This window comes from Lycorma delicatula, chromosome 4, assembly GCF_047948215.1.
Source record: "Lycorma delicatula isolate Av1 chromosome 4, ASM4794821v1, whole genome shotgun sequence".
Lineage (NCBI taxonomy): Eukaryota > Metazoa > Arthropoda > Insecta > Hemiptera > Fulgoridae > Lycorma > Lycorma delicatula.
The window spans coordinates 122,333,935-122,356,690 of record NC_134458.1 but is presented as its reverse complement, the minus strand read 5'-3'; the positions used below and the strand labels follow the sequence as shown (position 1 = coordinate 122,356,690).

At 31.6% G+C, this 22,756-nt stretch overlaps 1 protein-coding gene across 2 annotated transcripts in view; it reads left to right on the top strand.

Annotated features, from left to right (window-relative positions):
• The first annotated feature begins 15,608 nt into the window (after positions 1 to 15,608).
• The window catches only part of LOC142323836 (copper homeostasis protein cutC homolog), a 69,972-nt gene continuing 62,824 nt past the window's right edge, over positions 15,609 to 22,756 (top strand). Inside the window, exon 1 of one of the 2 annotated variants that reach the window (XM_075364107.1) lies at positions 15,609 to 15,889. The gene's annotated coding sequence lies outside the window, so the exon portion shown is untranslated. The remainder of the gene's footprint in view (positions 15,890 to 22,756) is intronic. The other variant, XM_075364108.1, reaches the window with a different exon arrangement.

Sequence of the window (22,756 nt, the reverse complement as noted above, 5' to 3'; positions counted from 1 at the left end):
CATTTGTAGTTGTCCAAGTATTTGCCAGTAGTTTTCCCATTTTGCTTTTACTTATCCAGTATTCTCTTTACTTATCAAGTAAACACTTATACGATTCATATCATGTTCAGACACGTTTGTCAATACATCAAACGTTTCTTTTCCCATCACAATGATCCGCGAAAATAGTTTGTATCTTATTGCCTCAAAAATTACGATAATTGCAGAATTATTTTGCGCATTTCTACCGCGTTTTTATATTAGCGAATTTTTTTTTTTTTTGCTTTCTGTTATGAAACGTAGTTTGCTGATTTTAAAAATAATTATTTCAAACAAATCGGTTGAAAATTGGGCAAAATATGATGAAAAATCCGTGTCATAAATCGCAGATTAGTAACATATGTTAGTATAAGTGAACGTAGATTCAGAAAACTACGTTTTATAAAAATTCCCACCACTCAAAAGGCTATTCATATTGACAAAAAACCATTTTTACTGTACACTTATTCATTACGAAACGTTATGTGTTACATGTTTACCGATATCATTTGTCAGAAAAGATATTTTATAGACCTCAAGTACAGTGACGTATTTATGACCACAAATTCCTTCTTTTTTTTTTGTTTGCCGTATATCATAATTTATTATGTGTTTCAATACATCGATATGTTGCTAGTAAGATAAGCTATACATTTCTGAGAAAAAAATGGTCATATTCTTTCTAGTCTAAATAAAACATTTTACATCGTATAAACAAAATAAGCGACTTAGATGCCATATAAAATGATTTCGTAACAGCCCAAAAGGCATACCGTACCATTAAATTTAGCCATGGTTTGGCAAACACTGGTCCGTTTCCAAATGCGACTGTCATGGGTGCTACCCGGCCAAGAAGCATCAACGCTAGTGATTTTTTCAGTGGAAACGCATGTTACCTGAACGTTGATGCTGGGATACTTCTTACGGTTTACGTAACAGTCTCCGTAGCGTGCTGGTTTATTTATTTCTAAGTGCGTGCAATCCACAGCACCTATTACGCTCGGCATTTTAAAGCGAGAACTACATTTTCTCTTGCCTTCATTTAACTCATGAGGATTCTGTGGAAAGTGAATCCACTCAGATGCCTTTTCGTTTATTTTATTCAGAACGTAATCGAAAGTTTTGCATACTGTAGAACGGTGAATCCCGAAGTCTTCACTGACACCGTTTTGAAATCCAGGGTCTGATAAGTACCGCAAAAATACTTCCATCTTCTGTTGCGATGACAGAGCACCTCCTCGCTTTTCATTACTTTCTTCCAAAAAAGCGTTCGTCAAAAATTCAACTGATTCTTTTGTAAAACGAATTAGTTCTTCATATCTTCTTGGACTCAATACTCGCCTTTCTTTGTAAGTTTTTTGTTGACAAAGGCAGCCATACCAAGTATAAAAAATTAAATGAAAGTTTGATAAGGTTACTAAATAGCTACCTTGAAATTCTACCAGTAAATACTTGAATACTCTTCCGAACTTGGATTTTATTCACTCATTTTAAGTAAAATCGACCGGAATCAGTAATTGCGTGTGGTTACAAGTAAACGCTTGATAAGTAAAGGTTATTCACTTCCCTATTTTACAAGTAAAGAGAATACTTTTCAAGTATTTGGTTTACCGTGGTTTATTAAAAGAACTGCAAGTAAACACTTGTATAATTGCAAGTAAAAGTAAATACCGGTTTTTATTCACTGCACTAAATCTATCAATCGCTTCCTCACCTGCACTGCGCAGTAATTCTACAGGTATTCCGTCTATTCCAGGAGCCTTTCTGCCATTAAATCTTTTAATGCTCTCTTAAATTCCGGTCTCAGTATTGTTTCTCCCATTTCATCCTCCTCAACTTCCTCTTCTTCCTCTATAACACCATTTTCTAATTCATTTCCTCCGTATAACTCTTCAATATATTCCACCCACCTATCGACTTTACCTTTCGTATTATATATTGGTGTACCATCTTTGTTTAACACATTATTAGAATTTGATTTAAGTACCCCAAAATTTTCCTCAACTTTCCTGTATGCTCCGTCTATTTTACCAATGTTCATTTCTCTTTCCACTTCTGAACACTTTTCTTTAATCCACTCTTCTTTTGCCAGTTTGCACTTCCTGTTTATAGCATTTCTTAATTGCCGATAGTTCCTTTTACTTTCTTCATCACTAGCATTCTTATATTTTCTACGTTCATCCATCAGCTGCAATATATTTTGTGAAACTCAAAGTTTTCTACTAGTTCTCTTTGTTCCACCTAAGTTCGCTTCTGCTGATTTAATAATTTCCTCTTTAACATTCTCCCATTCTTCTTCTACAGTTTCTACCTTATCTTTTTTACTCAGACCTCTTGCGATGTCTTCCTCAAAAATCTTCTTTACCTCCTCTTCCTCAAGCTTCTCTAATTCATCTGACACCTTTTCTTCAGGTTTTTAAACCCCAATCTACATTTCATTATCACCAAATTATGGTCGCTATCAATGTCTGCTCCAGGGTAAGTTTTGCAGTCAACGAGTTGATTCCTAAATCTTTGCTTAACCATAATATAATCTATCTGATACCATGCAGTATCACCTGGCTTTTTCAAAGTGTATATTCTTCTATTATGATTTTTAAATTGGGTGTTGGCAATTACTAAATTATACTTTGTGCAAAACTCTATAAGTCTGTCCCCTCTTTCATTCCTTTTGCCCAGCCCGTATTCACCCACTGTATTTCCTTCCTTGCCTTTTCCAATGCTTGCATTCCAATCTCCAACTATTATTAAATTTTTATCTCCTTTTACGTGTTTAATTCCTTCATCAATCTCTTCATATACACGCTCTACCTCATCATCATCATGGGCGCTTGTAGGCATATAGACGTTAACAATTGTTGTCGGTTTAGGTTTTGATTTTATCCTTATTACAATGATTCTATCGCTATGCGTTTTGGGATATTCTACTCTCTTCCCTATCTTCTTGTTCATTATGAAACCTACTCCTGCCTGCCCATTATTTGAAGCTGAGTTTATTATTCTAAAATCACCTGACCAAAAGTCGCCTTCCTCTTCCCACCGAACCTCACTAATTCCTACTACATCCACATTTATCCTATCCATTTCTCTTTTTAAATTTTCCAGCCTACCAACCTTTTTTAAACTTCTAACATTCCACACTCCGACTCGTAGAATGTTATTTTTTAATTTTGACCCCCTCCTTAGTAGTCCCCACCCGGAGATCCGAACGGGGGACTAGTTTACCTCTGGAATATTTTACCAAAGAAGGCGCCTCCATCATTGCTATATGAAATGCAGAGAGCCACATTTTCTTGGAAAAAAAGCAGCTGTAGTTTTCCATTGCTTTCAGCTGCGCAGTAATCAGAGGACTGAGTGATGTTGATATGGCCGTTTGTCGCCCTGACTCACGCCCCTAACAACTACTGAAAGAGCTGCTGCCCTCTTTCAGGAATCATTCCTTAGTCTGGCTCTCAACAGATACCTCTCTGATATGGTTGCACCTTCGGTCCAGCTACTATATATCACTGAGCACTCAAGCCCCCTCACCAACGGCAAGGTCTCATGATTCATAGAGGAGGATTCATGATTTCTTATGCCTAACTTCATTTTATCATAAAATAAAGATGTCTTTCTGTTAAGTTCTTCCTTTTACCCTTGTCTTTCATGGTTTGGTCAGTAAATTGTACTTAAAAAAAGTTCTGTAGTAACTTTTTTTAAATGTTTTAAAAATTGACATTCAGGTTCTTATTTTATGTCTTATACTTTAAGAAATGATAAAAATGGAATTGCGAGGATTTCTAGTAAAAACTATTGATTATTTATTAGTTTTGCTCTAAATTTTAAGATTACATTTAACGTTTTCAACTGAAAATATCTTAAATTAAGTTAAGCCCAGATTTTAAAATCAAAATCTATAAAAAGTAAAGTGGACACCAGTATGCCTACTCTTACTCAGGAAATATTTAAACTTCAACAAAAAAAGATTTAATTTTAATTCAACTGCTTGAGTTTTTATAGTAAAACATACTCTGAGGAGAAGTAATCATTTTTATATTGTTGGTATATATAATATTCATCTATAGAAGGAACATCAAAGCTTAACTTTGAGATACACTGATTTATTCTCCAATAAATGCATAATCACTGTGAAATCGATTATTTAAAAAAAAATATTTATGTGTATTCATGTAAAATTTGGTTAAATCAACTAAATTTTATTTATTCAAACAGATAAATTGAAATATATTAATACAATTTTTTAAAATAACATTTTCGAGAAGTCTTTAAAGTAACAGTGGAAAAATCATGTCTTTAAAAATCACTGGAATTACCCTTAATTTTTAATGTTGACAAACTTTTACGCTTGTATGATGTTTGATCAGTTTCTCTAAACAAAAACCAACAATAGTCGCCCATCTTCCTTTGTACTGATGCTCCATGGTCAGAATATTCTGATGGAAACGCTCCCTTTGCCCATCGCTGTCAGCCCAAATATTCAGGGAAAAAAGTCTAGGTGGGAGTATAGAAAATCAGTTTTTAATGACATCCTACATTCTAAATGTTTGTAGTTATCTAACAACTTATTAACCAAAAGAACATAGTTTTCTCATTTTTCCCCCCAAAAAATCACCAATATCTTTGAAGAGCTTCCATGCAACTAGTTCACATTTGCTAAGTTTGTCATCAAAAGTTGAGTTCTTTAGCATTTTCTTGATTTTCGGACCAATAAACATACACCCTTTTTTTTTTTTCCACTCTACTCCCCTGAGCCAGTCCGACTGGTTGGTATTGCGCCACCCAGGAGAGTGTCTGGTAAACTCTAACGAGCCTCCCCGCCTACCGGCTGAACGTCCGGCATGGCAGGTTGGCTTGCCGGTGTCAGCTCTTTTGAGTGATTTTCTGTTTGCCCATTTGGTAACCACGACATACCTCAAATAGCCATAACGTGGCACCGGGACTTTTCTTACTCTTCTTCTTCATCAGAACCTATCTAAACCCTTGGAGTCCTCAGTGGATCATTGAGAACGACACACCTCAGCATGCCGTCTCTCACCACTGAGGCTGTCCACCCTACCCTATTCTACACTAGTAACCTAGTCGCCTTTCATCTATATCCTTCTCTGTTAATACTGCTACTATAAATGACGTAACCTTCTTCCAGTTTATTTCGCTCCTCAACATGTGCTCATACCTATTATGCCACAGTTCCTCCTTTTAATTGCCCACCTCTCGCAGCAGAAAAATGTGTGTTCTGCATTGTCAATTCTCTCACAGTACATACATTCTGGACCTGGCCTTCTTCCAACACGATGGAGGTACTCATTGAAATTGCCATGACCTGTAAAAAACTGCGTGATATGATAATTTAACTCACCATGTTTCCTGTCTAACCATAGTGCTAGATCTGGAATCAGCTCCTTCGTGCGTCTGGCTGGTCCATCCTCCTGCCATCTATGTCTAAGTCTATCATTTGCTTCGAGGCCTTGCGCCCTCTCGACTCTATTTAGGGCCATTAAGTCTATTGGTGGCACCCCAAACAACACGCACAACGCCTCATAGGAGACCGTCCTGTAAGCTGAAACAACCCCCAGCAACAGCCTCCTATGAGTACTAACCAGTCTGTTCAAATTTCTTTTAACCATGACTGAGTGCCACCACACTGGTACTGCATATAACATCATGGATGTCACTGTGGACGCTATCGCCCTTCGCTTAGAGGGTCTTGGAGCTCTCTGCGAAGACATTATTATATTCAAATTCTTAGTCATCTGTTCACCTTTGGCACATATGTCTATTATATGCTGGGTGAACCGGCAATTCCTCTCATAAGTCACACCCAGGTATTTAATCTTTTCGACCTCTGTTATTTGTTGGTTTCCAATTTGGATGGCCGGACAGTCTAAAATTCTCTTCCCTGTGAACATAATATATTTACATTTCTCTATTGCCAGCTCCAGCTGGCAATAGAGAGGGGACTCCAGTCCCCTCTCTTTCAACCAATTGTCTATCATCCATAACGTGTTGTTAGCACTCTCTTGTACATCGACAGTTGTTTTACCCTTGATGAGTATCGCCAGGTCATCGGCATAGGCAATTACTTGCACCCCATCCTGATAGTTTAGTCTTAATATCCCATCGAAGGCCAGTATCCAGAGTAAGGGTCCCAGTACAGAGCCCTGTGGGACACCGCCATAAATATTGAAACGTAGGCACTCACTCTGCGTGTCCACCAAGCATTCTCTATTTGAGAGGTATTCCCCTATCTGCCTTCTTAAATAAGGACTGATACCTTTTTCCACTGATGCCCTATTTATTGATTCCCACTTGATAGAACCGAATGCATTTTTTACATCTAAAGCTATGAATAGGGGAATACGCCTCGTTCTCCATGTTCCGCTCCTAGTATCCTTAGCCCAGTCTATCACCTTTGTCGCCGCCTGTATCGTCGAACGACCCTTCATGAATCCAAACTGATTTACACTAATGCCTATTCCTTCCTCGAGTTCCTTAAAGATTCGGCCAGCGAGCATCTTCTCCACTACCTTCGCCATGGTATTTAAAAGACTCTACGGCCTGTATAAAGGTTCTCCATTGTCATTTGTGCCTTTTGGGAGGAACACCACCCTAGATTCCTGGAAATGTCTTGTTTTCTAATCCATGGCTGGCAACATCAAGCATTTCATAAGGAATTCTCTTTATCAGCCCTTTAAGGAGTGCCGCTGGAATTCCGTCTGGACCCGGGCTCTTCCTATTACCCAGTTGTGCTACAGCCAAGTGCAGTTCAGAGAACGTGAAGCGTCTGAGTTCGCAATCTATAACATTTCCTGCAGTTTCTACTCTACCGGGGAATAGCTCATTAATTTGTTGTTCTACCTGCTCATTTTTTAATACGGGCAGACGCCTTCCAAATCGCTTAGTGATTATTTTGTATGCCTGTCCCCAGGGGTCTCCGTCTAACTCCTCGCAGAGTCTGTGCCATTGTTTTTTCTTAGACATACGAATAGCTTTGTTTAAGGCCCGTCTGGTCTCTTTATAAGCCAGAGAGGCCTCCTCGTACTCCTGTCCGCCTCGCATTCTGAGTCTCTGCTTCCTTCTTCTGCGCGATTGTAGGAGCCCTCTCATTGTTTCAATCTCCATATTCCACCAATACACTGAGTGTCTATTAGCTCTTCTGTGAGCTACTCTGCCCATTTCTTGTCTTATAACGTTAGTCAGGGCAACTGGTGTCAGATTCTCTATGTTGATAATCCTTTCGGCCGTTCTATCGATTATGATCTCGATCTGTTCCGTTGTAAAACTACTATGGGGCATTTTCTCTCTAGTCACATAGTCTGAGCCTTTTATGGTAATCATAGTGGCATGATGGTCACTCGCCACATCATGTGGTAACACTCGCCAGTCCCAGTGTTCCCTACTCCATCTATCGTCTATGATTGTTAAGTCCAAGACTGACAAGTGTCCCCCCTCCTTGAGCTTATCTTCACTCAATTTAGAAAAACTTATTTTTAAATGATTAAATCCTAGTCTATCTTTGTCTAGTGCCTTTACAGAATTTTTCATGAACCTGAGTTTTATGTAAAGTGGCCACAATGGCCAGTTCTTTACTTGGTAATGACGTTTTATATTATGACTATCACAAAGACAAAGAAAGCAAAAATACAGTATTTTGTAAAACCACCTTGTAAACCAAGAAGTGACACAACTACTTTCAGATCATTGCAAACTTGCCACTTATGCTGTTTGTATTTTATTGCTTCTAATATTGATGCGCCATAGTAGTTTCATATGTTTCTTTCATGTCAACTGCATGAGCTAATGGAATGGTTGGCTGTTTGTTACCATCATGCAATAAAATTGCATGAAAGACACCATTCTTCAGGAATATGCCGAATTCCAAGCTCTTTCATCAGGCCATTGACATCAGTACAAATGCACAATGAATTTTTGATAGTAAAACTTGAAAGAGTTTTATTCATGTTCTAAACATAGTAACTTGTTTTTTCTGCTAAAAGATTCTACTGTTGCAGTCTAGACCCCAGAAATTCAGCTTGTTGCTGCTTTGGTAACTTTAAATCGCAATTAAATCATTAAGTTTATGTTGTTGAATTAAATGAGATTTCTCATCAGATTCAGGAAGAAATTCTTCAACATTCTCTACATCATGTGCTTTATTTTCAGATTGTTCTAGTAATGTCAGATTAGATGGTGGTACAGGTAACTCCTCTCCATGATGTACCAGCTTTAGAGCTGAAGATACATCTACATATTTAATGAACTTTCTACTTTTGAATGAAATTCCAAATATATTTGTCATACAATGTATTTGCATACAGACTGCTAGAAGCAGTCTGTGAAGTGGTCCGTAGGTTCACGCCAAACCAGTACAGCAAATGACTGCTTGTTGTTTCCTCTTCAACCATTCAGTTAGAATTACTGAGCACAATGTGCAGATAACATGTTAACCCACTTGGTCTAGTGCTGAATGCATCTTCCCAAATCAGCTGATTTGGAAGTCGATAATTTCATCATTCAAGTCCCAGTAAAGGCAGGTTCTTTTATAAGAATTTGAATACTAGATTGTGGATACCGGTGTTCTTCCGTGGTTGGGTTTCAATTGACCACACATCTCAGGAATGGTCAAACAGACTGTATAAGACTTCACTCATACATATCATCCACATTCATCCTCTGAAGTAATACTTGGAACAGTAATTCCTGAAGGCTAAACAGGCAAACGAAAGAAAGAATATGCAAGTGACAAAAGGCTGATTTCATCTTGACCCCCTGAGTACACAATCAAAATAAAATTTATAAGCTGTTTTATCATTTCAGAAATAGTCTTTCTTTTAGATTTAGGTGTAAATTTACAAACACGTAACAGTCTGTGGTAAAATAAAAATAAAATTGTCTGATGATTTGAACATACATTAACTTTTGCAGAAGTCATGTTGTAGCAAATAGAAACATGAAAAATCATTTTTTTTATATAAAGAATTGAAATTTTTTTATATAACTCCTGTGAAATGCAGCACATAATATAGGTAAGTGAAGCTAGACTGAATAAGATTTTAAGCTCTGTAGTAGGCAACAGTGTATATATTTATTTACTTTTCCCTTATTAAGCATGTATGCATATTGTTTAAAAGTAAACATACAATTAATCTTAGTTGTAAGCAGTAGTTGATCAAATTGTAAAAAGATTTTACAATTTAAATAAAACATTTATTTGGTAACACAATTTCATTAGCTTATTTGAAATTAGCACCCAAATTACAGTAAGAAAAGTTGCGTAACATGTTAAACATTTAGTGTTGATTAATGAACAAACTAAGCAACTAATTAATTTTTGCACTTCTTTGTAGTATAACAATTCAATATTAGTAATTACAATAGGATAGTCATTTTTTCAATCACACTGTGATACTCTGATGAAACTTAGGGAAAATCATAGCAACTTTTTTCTACTAACAAAAAAAAAGAATCAAGATTGATGTATTTAATCACGAGATAAATACTTGAACATGTGTGAAAATGTACATGCTTGTAAAACTGTTTACCATCGTTTTCGTGAAATTAAATAAAAATACATGAACTGAACTTGAGAACAGCTGATCTAGAAGCCAGGATATTGCCTCCATCAGCTGGCCAATAAGTTTATATTTTTTTATTTGATTTACTTATTTTCTTTCTTTCCTTTCATTATCTGGTGTACTGCCTGGCAACAGAACCCTTTTGCCAGTGCTGCCCTTTTCATTGTCCATCATTCACTTCCATACAAGAAACTCCATTCATAGCATGTAGCTAACCCCTTTTTTTACGATTGCTATCCATCCTTTAATTTCCATTGTATTCTTCTATCGATAAATTTTTATTCTTCCTTCACTTGTCCTTACTACTAAATCTTCATTGTTATTACTTTAGCTTTTCCTTTATTTATTTTCATTCCTTCATCTAGGATTGTTAATCTTTGAAGCATAGGTGTGCCATCAGATAGAATTACCATATCATCAGCAAACCTTTTGCACCTTATTGTTGCACCTAATTTGCACCTAATCTCCTACACTTATTTCTTCTTTTCTTTCTTCTAATATATTCCTTATCATATCTTCAGTGTAATTATTGAACATTGTTTTGAAAGGTAGCATCCTAACATCTTAACCTAGACCCATCCAGTAGTCTGTTCTTCCTTACTTTCCTTGCTATTGTTTCTCATGTATAATTCTTTAATTAACTTTCTGATTTTTCATTCTTTTTAAGAATCTCCATAATTCTCTTCTGTTTGACTATATTAAATCTCTAAATTTATGAAACACTATCTCATTCCTATTCTCTCTAAATGTCTCTCCAACCATCCTTAGTAACCCAGTGGCATATCTGGTTGATTTCCCTTTCTTAAATCCAAACTGTTCTCTTCCATTTTCTTCCTTATTTAGAATTCTTAATATTTTTGCACTATTATTAAACCAGAACACAGAACTATTGTTCTGTACATTTTCTGGTACAAGTTTACTTTGGAATAGGTATCATTACAGTTTTCATTGTCTTCAGGCCATTCGCTCACACCATTCCCCATTTCTAGCACACCAACCTCATCATTTAAGCATTTATAGAATTTTATGGGAGTTAATCTATACCAGCCTATTTTTTATTTCTTTAATATCAATGGTCCTTTGTCCTCTTCAGATACATCCCTCTCCTTTTCTATATTTAGTTCTTAAAGTTTTCCTTGTCATATACAGGCTCTCCATGTATTCCCTTAAAGATTGGCAATTAATGAATGGAAAGTCATAAAGATTAGAAAAAATTATTCAAAATCTTTTCCTGCTTTGAATTCTACTTTTTCCAGTCTTATGTAGAATAAAGCTGTATAAAATATACACTTATATTTCATTAATCTTATTTAATTTGTAAATGCCAGCTATTACTGGTAGATAATAATACTGGTATTAATAATCTGTATTGGTTAATTATCAGCTATGCAGGTATTCCCTGGTTTTGGTTAGCTATTACCCAAAGAAACTTAAAAAAGGAAAAACTGCTAAATTCTAATCCACCTTTTAGTTAAGAAATTAAACAAATTATTAAAGAACTATCAGGAAAAGATTCCATAACCCAGAACTTCTAAAAACATGTGAAAAAGAATTATAAACAACCTATATAAAATTTTACAAAAACAATTGGCAAACTAAAAAATCCTGAAAGAACTGGAAGATTGCATTAATTTGCCTATTACACAAGGAAGTAAGACATACAATTAGCTGTCAAGGAATCTCCCTTTTACATGTAGTGAATAAAATTATATCAAAAATTTTACAGAGTTGAAAAATTCTGGATAATAGCTTAGGAAAATACAAAGATATTTTCAGAAAAGGAAGTTCTTGTCCGAAATAAATGTTCAACTTAAAAACCATAATTAGACACAGAAATGTATCTGCCAAAGACTGCATTGTAAGCTTTATAGACTTCAGCCATACTTTAAGCCATATGACTTATGATAGGATAACCCCATTTTACAAGAATCCAAAATAGATCGGCAAACAAGAAACATAATTAAAAATACTTAGTCTTAAGTGAAATTAATGGGAGAAATCCCAAAAGAGTTCATGATAAATAGACGTGTTCACCAAGGAGATGGCCTCTCATCGACTATTCAATTATGTTTTACAAAAAAAACAATGATACACAATTTAGCTTTCTAATAGTACTAGAATCAACGTAAAAACAAAGAGATCTTTAAAATCACTATCAGAATAGATTATAAATTTCCAGCAAAAACACAAAATATAACAAAATACTAACTTTAAAATTGCACCAAAACATTTAAAAACAGAAATAGGAGAATGAGGAAAGTTGATCAATTCAAATAACTTTGTGAAGTATTAGAGTAAACTGGACACTAAAAAGAGAGACAAAGAATAATAAAACTAAATAAATACCATGCTTTAACTAAAAACTTTTTTATAAAAAATCCTTATCAGAAATAAAATATTAAGACACCACTTTAAAAATAAAATTAATACCACTTAAAACCATGTTTATATGCCTCTAAATGCTTCTACTAAAAAAAAATCTTATGGTAAATCTTTGTACCTTAAAAACTAAATAAGGCTGAAAAATACAACGTAAGGGAAAATTTATGAACAAACTGAAAAATTCTCTAATACAAGTTAAAAGAAAAGATTCCAATTTTACGGCCATCTTTATAGAATGAAAAATTAATTAACAAAGAAAATATTCAACAAATTTACAAGTAATAAAATGGAATTAACATGGTTTTCAGAAACGTCTAAAGTTCTAAATTAAAAACAATAACTATAGAAGCTATTAAAAATTTAGAAAAATGATCAAAAATATGAAAAGATTGCAGAACTAGTCTCCCAAACAAGGAGGTGCAAAATGGACCCAAAAAAGTGGGAAAACTTTAAGAGAAAAAAAACAAAGTTGATACACAATCCTTTAGCTGGCCAAAATTGAAAGAAAATATGTATCTGTTATAGCAATTAGTGACTTCTGCATCAGCTAATCCTAACATTGCATTAGAATTGATCCAAGCATCCTAGAACCAAACATAGATGTTTGATTCCTGGTAAATTTCTATTATTACTTTATCTGTCTCATAAAAGATAAGCCACAACAGAACAAACTTACCTCATATATAACAAATACACTACACAAAACTGGGTCTACTGATGGATTCATCTATTTGAAGTTTCATGGCTGCAATGATTTATAATGCAAAAAACTCATTTACACAATGCAAAAAAAAGTTCTTTTTGCATGCTGCAATAACATCCTCCTACACAAAAGAAACTTAAAATGATATTTCATATTCTTCACACCTAGTTTATTTTTCAGAGCAAAATATATGCACAAGGAGTGTCTTAACTTTTTTGACCTCATCATACCTACGATACTAATTTCAATGTATTATTTGATTATAAGCTCAGAAATTTCATGAAATTTTGCTTCTTAGTAAGAAAGATAATTGGCTTCAAAAAGAAAACAGGTTTTATTAATTTGACTGGGAATTTATTAATCTTTAATAATTTTGAAGATGTTTTAGCAATTACTTTGAAAAAAATAATTAAATTTTGAAACTCACTTGACATTCATCAGTAACACAAAAGATTTTAGTCAGGTAATTTAGAACGTTAAAAAGAGATTCCAAAACAATTTCTGAGCACAAACAAAAGTTAATTCATGAAATTAATTTTTTCACTTCATGCTTTTTGCTCATTCATATTTAGTACTTTTTGGAGATCTCTCATTCATCAGAATATTTTATTGTGAAATTACAAACATTTACACAAACTGTTGTTAGTTCATTTTAAGTCAGTTTTGACTAAACATAAGTTAACATAACAGTTGTTACCCAAACTCATTTTACATTGAATTATTGATAGTTCATTTTATATCCGTGACTGAGATGGTAAACATACCTCCCAAAATTATACCTTCAACATACCTTCAAAATTTTTTAAATTAACATTTATTCCTTTTAAGTAAACAATTTGACTCTAGAAAAGGGAATTTAGCTGCAGATACCATAATTAAATCTGTTTGGGTATTGCTGAGACTCTTGAAAGAGACAAGAGACAGCTGATGTGTTCCATGGCTATAAGTTTTTGAACAAGTTAAATTTTTTAAAACTTGTAGATCGGTCATTTCCATGTAGGATGCACTGTAAGGCTCATGAAGACCTCATTTCCAAACAATACATAGGGTTAGTGGGTGACATATTTGGTATGCAGGATGATGTTTGCTATTTATTAATTTAAGATTCATATTTTTTAAAGTTTACACCTTGGCAGAAACACAGACAACACTACTTTGGAGGGAGGTCAATGACAGTGGCAGATCACGTATAGGCACTGTGGAACTGCAGCACCCCCCCCCCCCCGTTTCCACTTGATATTATTGATAACATTTAATATAATGAGTCCTTTTCTCTTTAATTCTCCCTTTATACTTGTACAATATATAATCCTTAAGCTTAATGTCAGTAGCCAACCTTCAGTTTATGAAAAAGATACAAAAATCTGTGTACAGAACTGTGTGCTTCACAGTTCCAGCAGCATGGTGTTTGGCCTGTTGTGCACATGCACGCAAGGTTGTGAGGGAGAGAGCACTGTTGCTCCCACAATGCCAACCCTATTGCGCTGGTGGAAGTTAGTTTTTTTTTTTTAATCTGAGTGTGTATGGAACATTCCTTGTTCGTTCCCTTTTCTAGTTTAATCTGTGGAAGGAATATGAAAGTGGTTTAGTACTTTTTTCAGTAGTGATCAGATGGCAGAAAGCAAGGGCTCTTTGATTGCCAAATCTACCCAAAAACATGCTGGAAGGGTGAAAGAGAAGGTAATTAGTAAAAACTTATGTATTTGTTTTTGTGTACGTACATACATTAAGCACCAATGGACTATAGTGGGTGGACATTTTATTAAGTTATTATCTAATAATACTAAAAAATAATACCTGTATTGGTATTTTATTATTTATTCGGTTGAACCGAATATGGTTTTTAATCACAATGTGCTTAAAAATAGTACCATATTCTTGAATGTGATAAAAGTGTAGAATTAGATTATTATCCTGCTTCCAGCTTTTAATTTGATTTTTTTTTCAGTTCTTTTATTTTGTAGAAAACTTTAAACATGGCCTTGAAAAGACCCAGAAAAAAATTTTTTGGAGCAGCACCCTCAGTAATTTAAGCTACAAGCCACCACTGGTCAATGATTCAAATCTAAATGACCAATCAATGTGGAGCATTTACTAGAATCTACATAAAGTTTCTTTGAAAAAACAAATTTCTAAATTTATACTAAGATATAAAACTTAACAAAATATAACTTTACTTTTCATAATAGAACATTACAAAAGCCTCAAAGTCAGTTCTAGGGATGGTAATTGATAATTCTTAAAGATAGGAGAATATTTTAGCATGTAATGCTTAAATATTACTTCATCAGTATTTGTCCTCCATGAGTCTAATATTGTAACAACTATGCTATTACTAATTCTGTATTTTAATAGAATCACAACTATGGTGCATAGTAGTTCCCTGGGATGGTGTATCACAGATTAACATGAGAAAATTTTACATTGGTAGAAAACTAGGAATTATAATGATGCACAGAGATTCATGTGGATAAGACATTCAAAAAATACATTACTTTAAATTCATTTTTCGTTATGAAATGTGGGGTAGTGATGTGAAAAATTACAGCACATGTCAATATAACTACAAAAGGATTTTACTTAAGAGTGTACAAAAAGAAAAAAAACTGCCTTACAATTTGAGGGCAAGGTTACTAAAGAAATTGTAATTTGAAAAAGATTGGGCAAGTTCTCATTTAAGAAATAAACCTGCAACTTTCTTAATAGAAAGAACATTTTATTCAGAAAGACTTTATTGCTGATTGCATGAAATTAAATGCATTTGTTTATATTTTTTTAAATATAAAGATATTCTTATGAATCTAATACGTGTATTGTTAGTGTCCTAATTAATTATTTACATCTGTTGTGTATGTGTATATCTACATACAATACCACCTTGTATTTTATTTGTTCTGCATTAGAAGTTAATGAATCATTACGCTTATGATTCACTTGTCAATATAAAATGTATTTTAAAAATCTAGTAAATAAATTTGAACTTTACATTCCCGTACTAGTAGAACTCTCTAGACACTTTTAACGTATGGTTTGCATCAATGATATCGATATATTTACTTTCGAATACTCGTTTTATTGAATAAATGAACCCGTCGAACTGACATTGTTCTTATAGTAATGTCAGTTTTTTGCTTCGAGTGATCGAAATGTTTCTCAATTTCTGACTACGAAGTTGGATTGGTAGTTGTACTTGTAACGTTTTTGTAAATTAAGCGTAAGTTTTTTAATATATTTATGTTATTACTTGGTATATTATTAAAAAAGTCTGTTAACTATAATGCACTGTAAATCTCTTTAAAATAATGTTTAATAATTTAACCTAAAATCTTTCTCCTTAACTGTTGTATGGTTGTCTAATGAAATTGTGTTTGTTTCGTTAATTTCATGTAATTTATGAACTTTTAATAGCTTGAAATAAAAAATAATAATACTTTGATATTATAGTTTTTTTTATTTCTACATTTTTGCTTATTTAATGCCTAATTTCAGATTTCTTTTCAGGTCTGTATACTTCGTAATTACTAACAATGCTACTTTACTGGTTATTACATTGACACTTCAAAACGTGTTATTTTTTTAGCTCCGTATTTTTATTACCTGAAATGTATTACTGTAATAATGTACTGTTTTTATTTTACTGTAGTTATTAAATAATTTGAAATCAATTTTTTTTATATAAGTGTATACATATTTTTATAAAGTACATTTTTATATTAGTATACATATATGCTGCAGTTTCCTGATTAATGTGACATCTCCTAAGAGATTTACTTTTTCATTTTAATGGTTAATTTATTTATAATTTTAGATTGTGATATGAATTTCATCCTTAAAAAATTACTGAAACATTCCAATCATTTTTTTATTTTGAACTCTGGCACAGATCTGGATGACACCTAGTTGAAAGTGAATGACATTTTTAGGCATACTTTTTACTTTTGGCAGATGTGCACTAGTTTGTTTTTTTTTTACATAATCTGAGTTTCTTTACATCTTAGCAGTACCTTCAACAAGTTTAACTTTATCTAACTAACTTATATTCTTTTCAGGTTTCCTCAACTTTCAGTCAATGTTACCTTTGTATTTTTTTTTTAATTTGATTGCATAGTAACTTGTGCATTTTTCATTTTTTTCTTTATTCAAATCTTCTTAGCATTGTGAACATTATTACTGTTAGTTACTACCTTTTCATCTAATCCAGATTGTTATACTTATCAGATTTATATCATATTTGTACAGTATTCTCACTATTTATTCATTGTTTAGTGTCTTAATTTTTATTTAAAAAATAGATTTAAAACATTCTTTAATGAAATAAAAATAATGCAGTTTAAATGATTAAACTAGGATAAAACACTTAGATTATGAAATTATTATACATTGATATTAAATTGTAATAAAACCATGCGCTACGTAGCTTGGATGTGTTCATATATAGAGTTCAATGAGAAATTTATTTATACTCCACTGCATCATTGTGACTATTGAATGTTGGAGGTACAGCTTAGAGGAGCAAGTTCTATAATACACTAATGAAAAATGATTAGGAAAAAACTTGTGTATTAAAAAAATATGTGTGGGTTCTGAATTTGACAGGAGCAATTATCAAATTGTAGTTTATATTTGTTTTAATCCAAAAAAAACATAAACTTATTTTGGGTAATATTTTTTGGGTCTAAAGTTATCAGAATTGAGATTAGCATATGATTGAGATAATTTTTTTTCTATACTGAGCAATGTAAGCAAGTTATATCAAACATAAAAGAAGCTACAAAATATCACTCATTTATTTTTTAGTTTTACACTCGCATATACTTAACCAGATCATATACCTTAAGCATTTACTTAAATTCAACCATCAAATGTTGCAGAATATAAGTGTTAACACAAATTTATAAGTAGATAACAACCAAACATTCCCTCCTTCCTAGTCGACACAATTCATACTTTGTTTATACATGTAAACTGCTATTTAAAATTTATTTATATATATTATTATATATAAATTTATTCTACTGTAGACATGCATAAGAAATACATTATACTTAATGTATTGGCTCTGTACATTATTGAGAGTCAGACTTAAGAGTGGGTGAGCAGGGTGCTCACCTAGGCTGTAGGAATGGAGATGTACTGTGATGAGCAGGAAATTAACTTTTATAAAACCAAATTTAATTGAAATTTATCACCAGCTTTTGTTTTTTTTAAATATGTTTGTATTGTGGGAATAAAATGTGAATTATTGCAACAGTGTTTGCATATCAGATCATGGCAGTCTAAAAGGATTCTGTCAGTAATTCCCTTGTCCTAGTTGGTATACCCATTCAACAGTTTCAATTAACAAAATTTTTTATCTTAAATTAAAATTTATATATGTATAAAATATCAAGCTCTGCATGTATAGTATTTTAATTACAATTTCAAAATAAAAAAAATAAGTATTACAAAAGCATATTTGGAAATCTTTTTCTAAAATTTGTTATAGGAACTAAAATTTTACTTATAGTTAATTATTTTCAATAGAAATCACAATTTCCATGGCGATGTTTTTGTCTTCATGATGCTTTGAAAGAGTAAGAATCTTGAGAGTCTCAAAATAAGTGGATTGAAAACTACTGTTGTATTTCTGTGAAAAATTCTCAGAATCTTGTAGAGCATAATAGTTATTTAAATAGATAGAAAACAATTTGTTCTCTTTAAATAGATTTGAACTAGATTATTTTTTTATTTTTGAGTTGTTGAAACTTATTTACTTTTTTATCATATTAAACAAATAGCATAGCATTAACGTAATAGGTTTTATTTGTAAAATATAATAGATTCTAATTTATCTTCTGAAAGGGGTTTTATTCTTTTGTTAAAACACTGACTGTTGTCATACTACAGTTGATTAAACATACGTCCACAATCGCTTTTAATTGCTGTTTAAAAGAAAATGGAAAAATTGTATGTAGTTTTTAATTATAATGTACTACATTATTCCCATAAAAAAAGAATTAGAAACAAAAAAGGAAATCTAAAACTAGATGTCCATTTATATTGTTAAACAATCATAATCAGAAGATACTGCAGAATTAGTATATAAAAAGTAAATGAAAAAAGTATAACAAAGAAATAATAAAAATAGCGTAAAGAAGTGAGTGTGGTACTTTTTCAAGAAGATGTTCGCAGCCAATCTGAAGTTAGTCAGTTGTAGTTTGTTAGTTGTTAGATGGCACCACTGAAAGAAGAAAATAAATAGTACATATTTTTTATTTTTAAATATATACATTGTGTTGTAATATCATTAAAATAATACAATGATACTGTAATAATAAAATAGTAAAATAAAGTACAGTAATTTGCTGTATAACGTAACAAGAACCTAAGCTGAATTTCTGCATTAAGTGTGGGTCTCAATTTATGCAATTTCATTATACGCTGAAATTTTCCAGAATGTAATGCCCGTGTAAATTGAAGGTGCACTGTATACTAAATTTATATAAATAAGTAATCAAATATATGTAAATTTATATAATAAATAATTGTAAAAGTATAAATATAATCTTACCAAACTTAACTTATGCTTGCTAGTCAAAGTTAGTGAGCAAAGGTTAAGTTTGGTTAGATTATATTTATAATTATATTTATTTATTATATAGAGTTAGATTATAATTTTTATTTATTTTTCCTTTCAATGGCACCATCTAATGAGCGAACTAGTTAACTAACTAACTACAATGACAATTGACTAACCACAGATCAGCTGCAGGCATCTTCTTGAAAAGTACAGAGTGCAATATTTACAAATTTCTAAAAAATGGATTTTTTTACAAATTTACAAATCTTTACACAATCTCAAGCAAATGCTTTAAAATGTACTCTTCAAAATTTTCAGCAGTTGTTTTTATTTTTATTCATTTGTAGACATTTTTATTTTTTTCTAAGTATTGCTAATTATAAATATTAATTATTTCTTCATCATCATTTATTTTTTATATATTAATTTCTCAGTAAATCTGATGAGGTGGTAAGTAATATTTGAAAACAATCTTTGAGCACTTTCTTATTTTAAATTTTATTTTAAAAGCTGTTAAGCATAGCTCTTTTATGATTCCTTTTCCTATTCTTCCTATCTCTATCATTTCCATAGGCAATTACAATTACTTGCCCCTATTCTTATTACTTGTTCAAATGATCACAGCCGCTTTTTATTTATTTATTTTTTTAATGTAGTAATGTTTTTATATTACAAAATATTCTTCAGGTAAGTTCGTGCAATAGTAATTGTATTTCCACATACATATCTACACAAGGCCGTAAATTAGTATGATTGCTATAGAAACTAAAGTTGAATGAAAAGAGAAAAACTGATTAACTGTATTGATAATATTAAACTATTTTCTGATAAGTTATCCGAATAAGATATTTTTATTTCAGAACTTTAAAAACAACTGTTGTTTTGTTTCACCTCTCCCCTCCCCCCGCAAAAAAAATAGTTATAAAAAATGTGTAATAAACAGGTCAACTGGTTGCAGATGATTTAAATATATATCAGATGAAAATCAGCTTAAAGCACAGAGTTGTGAATGAATTTTGTTTTGGTAATTTTTTTTCTAATGGATCACATGTATTGACAATATGTAGCAATTTGAGAAAAATAAAGAACGTAATATATAGTACCATATTTTCTATATTACTGTTTTTTTCTGCTAGTTTTATTAGTGACTATTATAGGTTGGTGAAATTATTATTTTTGTTGTTTTTAAATTTTAAAGAGGAATAAATAAAATCATCATATTTGTATAAAAAGTATAAAACTATAAAAATTATGTTTATCTGTTCTGTTAAAATTATTTTATTGTGTTTCGTATGGATAAGTATATTTTTATTCATGCAGCTATTTATATTTTGTTTTATGTTTGCATTTGTTTTAGACTATTTTAGTTTTTCAAGTGGCTTTGTTAATTTTATTTTTACTGTTGAATATTATCTCATCATAGTTATGTTTTGATTCTGATGTTACATTTGTTATTTATATACATTTTTATATTATTAATGTTTAAGAGGTCACATGATTTATTTTATTTTTTTAATTTAATTATGTATCATACTTTTTATATAATTTCCAATTTATTATTTTGCCATCATATACTCAAGCGATTTTTACATTTAAAATTAAATTAGTATTTTAGCTAATATAGTTTATATGAACAAACTTATATGTTTGTGTGTGTTTATTTTTATGAACAAACTTTCAAAAAAAATTTAACCAGAAAACTCATTCAACTGACACCAATTATATCTGCCAATAATGCAACAATTCTTTCATAATATTAACTTATTCCTTTTCAGTAATTAATATTATAAAATATTTATAATTTGTATTTCTTTAAAATTCCCATGTTTTATTACTTTTACTGAGTTTCAGATCATCTCATTGTTAGTTATTGAATATTAGTTATTAGCATATGCTCAGTTAAATTAGACAAACTACAAGGAATAGCTGAAAAGTATTGCACACTTCCTCATAATTCACAAATGAAAAAAGATTCAACAAGAGTTTGTCTTATCAATGTAGTCACCATATACAATCATTTCAGTGTTCTTTTTGCGTTCTTCACTTCATCATTCTTGGTAAAATGAATGTTTTTAAGGTCCTCTCCAAGTTCAGGAAGAAGTGAAAATTGCAAGGCACCAAATCCAATGAGTTTTGGAGGGGGTGCGTAATGGGATTGAATGTCAATTTTACAAGAACTACAGTGCTAGCATGGATTATGTGTGGCCAAACATTATTGGTTTATAGGAGTATTGGCTTAGTAAATTTTTTAACATCACCGATACACCTTTGCATCTGTTTTATGTATTTGAACAAGTTTTTCCAGTTTCATTACCATAAACAGTTTGTAAATGATGATTAATGTCAGTCGCTAGGGTTCACCTTTTTGGCTGTTAGAAATTCAATCATTGTATATTGTATTAAATGTGTAGGACATAGCAGGCACTTTCGACACAGTGGCAATGGCTACTGACAAAGAATGAATGAATGAATGGAATTCAGTGAGACTTTGCATGACTTATCAGCTATCCCTCATAGTATTACCATTTTTGTAATTATTATTTAATTTTTACCTCCTGGTCATGATTAGAATTAGATGCTTTATACATGTATACGTAATACAGTACTTTACTGCTATTTTTACTTTATTGTGTAAATTTTTAATATTAATATTTAGATAAGGATGTGGTAATGTTATTGGAATGTTGTATTATTGGTTAGCCTTCTTACTATTCATTTAATGAATCGTGTGGTTCACTTAAGTTTTACCTTAAAAATTCACAAACATTTTGCTGTTTGAAAAGTGCATGTATGTTAATATAGTGAAATAAAATAATATCTTTAACTGTTTTTATTCATTATGGTGGATTTTAATTAAGTTTAAAATACTAACATTGCACCTACTTAAATATTGAGCCATTTTCAGATTTTTGAAACGAAACACCCAGAATATTTATAAGCCAAAATTGAACTATTTTAGTTTTAATTAATTTACCTTTAACTTAAATAAGGTAAATCTTGTTTAATCATATTTACATGTAACTATATTAATATTCAGGTGGATGTGAAGCAATTTGGTAAATGTTTAAAAAAAATCGGAAAGAAAAGACCAATTACAATGGAAATGTGTGTTTGCCTTTTACTTTAAGAATAGATTTTAAGAAATCAACATGCCGCATGGAAAGAACCTCTAGAAATTTGTTTCAGCACACTGAAATATTTATGTAAAAAGCTTAACTAATAACTTCACATTTAAAGATTATAAGGATTAAAATATGAACATCAAAGGGCAGCAGCATGTATCAATTTTATTGAACCAAATGTGCACAAATTAAATTAGTTACTAAAGAACCTGTATAACTAGTCTAAATTTTTGTTGGTAGCTTGTCAAGCAAATTTGTATGTAAAGAAAACTCACTGTATGTTTGAACTTTTACACTATTATATAGTGTTGCATGTACCATTTACAAACTTATTTTGTAAATTAAATAGTAGTAATGAAATTGTGTTTTTAATTTATGAATTTGTTTTATGGTGCCTAAT